We start from the raw sequence: 5,850 nt of genomic DNA on the forward strand, positions 1-5,850 counted from the left end.
CCCCCCGTTCCCCCGGCCCCGGGTGTCTAGTCATCCACGGAGCGTGGAACACCGGAGACCCCCCCCCTCACCCCCCTTTTCCCGGTTGCCAGCCCCCAGCAGCCGCCTCTGGGGCCGCCGGCGCCGAGCGGGGAGATCCCGGCAGCCGGCGGAAGGGGAGACCCCGCTCAACACCCGGGGATCCCCCTTGCAGCATCACAGCCCCCCTCCCCGCTGCGGCGGGAGGCGGGGGGGGGGAGGGCATCCCCGGCCCCCGGCGGGGGGCTGCTTTCACCGCCGGAGCAGGAAGGAGCGGAGGATGGGGATGAAGGATGCCGGGAGAGGCGGCGGGCAGGCGGCTGGAGGCGCTGCTGCCGGTGCGGCCGCTCTGAGCCGAGCCGAACCGAACCGAACCGAGCAGAACCGGAGCCTCCGCCCGAGGAGGAGGGGGATTGGGGGGGGGGGGGGGGGGGGGGTGGGACGCAACATCCCCAGCCCCGCCGGTAGCAGCGTTTTGCACAGGGCTCTTTAAGGAGATGCTGCTTCTCCCCCAGCCCGGGCTGTGGTTCTCGTCCCTGTAGCAGCGCTGTGGGTTCTGCCCTGACCTGTCGGACCTGAAAGCTGCCCCCCCTCCGCTTCAGCGTGTGTACCAGCACCCCGGTGCAGGCTCGGACCCAAATCCTGAAGGGATGTGATTGACAGCACTGTGCCCTTTCAGTTCGTTGGCTGCGAGGATGGAAAGAGCCAGCTTTTGTGTGCCCTGCACCCTTGGTGCCCTGGGATTTCTGCCACAACACACTAGAAACACTCCCCCTGCTCCTAGAGCTGCTTTTGAGTAAAAACCTGCCTGCAGGGCTGAGTGTTGGCATAGCTACACCTTGGGAGGACACAAAGGGTCTGATGGAGCCATTTTTTCCTGCCAAATAATAATAAAAATTAAAAATAATATTAATTAAAATAAAGACAAAGCCTTACACATTGCTGAGTGTTTTCATGGGAGGTCCTCCTCCTCCTCCAGATGGGGGAATTTTCCTGGTATCTCCTGAAGAGACGCCAAGACACCCAAGAGCCCTTCCAGACTCATAGAGAAGCAGATTTGCCACCTCCTCTAGCTGTTCCCACTCCATTCCCCGAGGGATTTATGATCTGAGCAGTCCTTCTCCTCTTTCACACTCCAGGAGGGACAACAGATGGAAAAGGAAATTCTGGATGTGATTTTTGGACCCACAACAGGGCTGCAAAGGCTGTACTGCTTCAGACCAGACTATAGGTCACTACTGGAGGTGTCCCAGAAATGACACTTGTATCACTGCATTGCTGTGTGGAAAAAGGGCTGTTTACTCTCCAACGTTTGACCATATGAGGTCCAAACTGAGCAGATTCTTTGCCAAAGCATTAAAACCACCTCTGCCTTCAGCTCTGCAAGCTCCAGCGTTAATATGCCCCAGTCACCATCTGGTTTTGAACCTTGGCAGCCCCAAGGGATTTGATGTGAGCAGACAGCCCAGTATCTCACCCACCCGCTATAGCATCAGCTGCCGGTGCTGGGTTTGCCGAGATCTCCATGACACTATCAGTGTTCTGCTCCCCGCTCGGCTAACATCTATCAGCATCATTTGAAAGTCATTTATAGCCATATTCCCAAGGAGGGCTGTGGGAGGCTAGGAAGTTTTGATAACTAGGCCATTTATCTCTCTTCAGCTCCTGTTCTACCTCGTACAATAGCGATGATACTTCCCGATACCACAGGGGAGCTATAAGCATTAGCAAGGATATATGGGGCACTGAGAATAGAGCACTTACTGCAGATAACACCCTATGCCTTAACCTTTATCCCAGTGTTACATAGGAAGAGGTGGGAGGAAAAGGGAGAAGCAAAGAAAATTTACGGCTAACCAATTCATCACAGTTTTGAACCGCAACAGTAAATGTTCAAACCACAATGGGGATGGTAAATAATTTCCAAGGGTCTGGGGGGAAAGGCAGTAAATTATGTTCACTTGCAAAGTGTTGTAGCGATGTCAAATAGCAATAGGTGATTGATAGGCAGGCACACCAGCTTGTTTGGCTTTTATATGCCTTACACCAGGGACACATCGCTTTCTAATACCATTTACATGTTGGGGGTTTCAGTTGCCTCCTCCAAAAGGTGGGCTTCTGGGACATTTCCAAGTCTCAAATCACCCGCCTAACAAACCACCTTTTAAGACCCAACAGGAAAGAGATTCCATCTCCTCTCTAAATTTAAAATCCCATTGTCCAATGACAGGGATTCTCCTCCCTGCTCCATCTGGGATACCGATGGGGCAGATGTAGCTGTACTGGTTGGGAAGCAGTGTAACGTAAGGGGAGTTAGCTAAAGTCTTCTAATGCAAAGACACCCAGCAGATTCATGGGGTCTGATAACAAACCCTAATAGCGGTGTTTCAGTACCTCATTGGTGGTGCTGCTGCTTGGGACCCCAGTCCTATCGCTCACCTGCTGGCAGCACTCCCACTGATGTTGAAGGAGTTCGGCCAGATGGAGCACTCCAGGCTCTGATTTGGCTTGATGAGCAATTACGCTCCATTACTATTATTTACGATGTGTTGCTGGCAGCACCCAACCAGGTTTGATATTCACCTCCTTGGCTGACACTGGAGATCTCTGTAATCAAAAAGCAAGTGCTTCTGCCGAGCTGGAGTTTGCAGCCAGGAGGATGGATGAAGCTCTGATTGGAGCATGCAGAGGGACCGATGATAAGCAACTCCCATTCAGTTATGTTGGCCCTTACCAATGAGAAAACTGGTCAGGCAGAGAGGTTACAGTCTAAAACCAGAGGAAACCAGGAAGGCATCTGTTGGTCAAGACAGCATGGCTTTATTTTGGCTTATTCATAGATCAGCTCGATTCCAAGCACAGAAGTGCTTGGTAAACCCCACACAAACGCACAGACACACAGAGTGTGTTTTAGTAGAGTCACATGAACATCGAGCTAGACTATATGGATCATGTCTACAAGAAGGAAAACTGAAAATGGAAACAGTTACTGTGCAAAAGACTCAGGAGCAAAATGAACAAATGGCTGCTCATGAGCTTCAGTGGCTGAGGAACTGAGATTTGTTAGCTGAAAAATGGTCAGGGTGCTCTCTAGGAATCAGGAACAGAAAGTGACACTGTCTATAGTGTGAGTGAAAGAAACTGTCATTACAATGTCAGGTCCTACTTCAGTAGCACATGCTTTGAGAAAGGTGCTGAAGAGCAGAACCACAGAGATAATTTCCTGGGATGAAAGGTTCGAAGCTTGAGGACCTCTTGACCTAGCAATCTTATATAGAACAAGACCCAGAGCATGGAGGGTGAAGCAATATAACCGCAGAAGTAAGCAGGGGTCTCAGTTTTAGTGTAAGCACACAAGTGGTGTTGAATTTTGTTGCCCTTCTGAATAAAACTGGCTTCTCTATCTTATCAAGCAAAATTATTGCAGTGCTTCGAGACTTCTTGTTTCTCATTTAGGGTGACAAGATCTAACCCCATTTCTATCCAGTCTCTAACCCTGACCTCTACTCAACCTTTGGTCGCAGGTCCATCAGACATTCTCATGCTTTCTCCTCCAAAGCTCTGAAGGCTTTGAGGAGGACTCCATCAGCACACAAACCTACCTCATGACCCCTTCCAGTCATGTTATGACAACCCACTACTGGGATGACCATAAACTCTACCACTGTGCCTGCACAGAGTTTGGAAGCACCTACTGATGAATGCTCAGCGAGACAGTGTAAGTTCAGAGTGCAGCACTGAGATATCCCAGCTAATCCAAGCAGTGAGAGCAGTCTAGCCATACAAGAAACCTGAAGCCTCATGGGGGCCTAATTTAAGGGATTGCTATCCCAGACACTGCGCTGCCACAGCTATGCTGTTCGTACACCCAACCTATCTTGTGTACCATGACTTGAGTGTTCAGATATGCTCAAGCATTTCCTGTCTTTGTGCATCCATGTTTTCCTTATTCCTTATAGTTGCAGGTTTGGTTCCCTTTTTTAGGCATTCTTTGTTAGGGTTTGACACTGAGGGAATCTGAGCAATGGCTACTGCTTCTACCTGCTAAAACTAACACAAAATGAAGCCTGACAGTCAAGCAGTGGAACAGCCTAGTGAAGCACGAAACGCTCTCAGACCTGGTCTCAAGTCAGAGTTGCAGGTTTGATCTTTACTTTTAAAAGCTATGGCCGACTTTAGCTTGAAGCTACAATCTATGACGTGCAGGTGGTCAAAGTGATCAAAATGTTACCTTCTGGCTTCCAGATCTTTACATGGGCTGCATAAAACCAGGCGAGGCAGAAGGGCATGCAAGAGTCTTTTTGGAGAGACTGAAATCAGTGTCTGCTCCTTAGATCTGCTGATGAAAGAAGGGTGGAGATGCCCATAAAATCTCAAAGCTGAGCAGGAAAATAAAAGATAGTTATGACAGCCAGCTCTTCCTTCCCTAGACTGCAGATGAGCCTGATGAAAAGCAGCTGCTGCCTCAAGCTGTTTTCCTTTTCTCTGCAATGACAAAGTGCAGCTGGAAACCAGAGCCTACAGTAGCTCCTCTTCAGGGGGAGAATAACTGTGGGGCTGGCGCTGCTGGTCCCAAAGTGGGCAAAATTCATTACGAGTTTTTAAACCCAAGATAAAACACCAACTGTAAAATACCTTTACAGTGCTCACTTAGGGGTGTTGTGAAACCAGGACAAGGGGAAAGACTTACCAGGGTGGGTCCCCTCGTCTGAGAGCTGACAGGTCAAATGTACCCTGGATTGCAACTGCAGCAGACAATATCACTGCTTGTCAGTGGCAGAAATGAGTCCATAGATGTCACCCATGCCAGCTCTGCTCTCCCAAAGCATTGAGTCCCCTGGCACTCCATGATCCTATGAGCATCTCCCTGTGCCATCCATAGAAATGGGAGACCAACTGCCAGCTGCCATTGGCCTCACTGCCTACTAGCTTCATGGAAAACATACATAAAGAGGAAAATAAATCTCCACCACTACAAATTACTGCACGGACAAAAGAAAATCAATATACTGTAACTTCACACTGTCTCAATGTCATTAAAAGATCGTTGCAAACCAATCAAAAGACCATCCATAATTCACTCATGCTCACCTTACCGAATCCATGGCGCGATGCAGAAAGCATGTGTGCATCCATAATCTTGCCTCATCTTTTTGCGCAGTCCTTGTCTTTGAGATAGGAGGGATTTCACCCAGCAAGGTTCATGTATTGTATCAGCAACTCCAGACCCTGGACTCTGATGAGCTCTGACTGCCCTAGTCCTTGAGCTTCTTGAAAAAGTATTCATCCTAAACATCTTTATTCCTCAATCCACATCCTTAACCTTCTCAGGTTGTTGGATCTGCCTCATCATGACTGAGGTTTGGGCATGCCCCCTTTGCACACAAGGCAGGGCAGAACTGTAACATTAAAAGTCAAAGGGCTGCCCGAAAAAATAACATGATTCTTCAGGGAAGGAAAGCAAGCAAATGAAGATGGGTCTTCACTGGTCTTCTGCTTTCTCTCATGTAATCTCCTGTTTTACAACTTCATGTGAGCTGCATGGAAGTTCTCCCTTCCCTTCCTGACTAAGTGAGTGAGAGTGAGGTGAGACTCTCACTTCCAGGTATTGGGACATCACGGGATCAACACAAAATCCTGACATTTGAACTCTCATCTGCTGGCAACTCTGAGGAATATGTGGTGGAATCAATGCTGATTGAAACGATTTTTCCATTTCTTTTCAGATAATTTTTAAGCTTCCAGGTTGTGTCTAATATAACATAGTCTCTCCCATTAAAGTGAGGCTATCGATTGGATATTTTCCCTTAACATCAGAATAATGGGTTGAAA

This window comes from Lathamus discolor, chromosome 2 (assembly GCF_037157495.1).
Source record: "Lathamus discolor isolate bLatDis1 chromosome 2, bLatDis1.hap1, whole genome shotgun sequence".
Classification (NCBI taxonomy): Eukaryota; Metazoa; Chordata; class Aves; order Psittaciformes; family Psittacidae; genus Lathamus; species Lathamus discolor.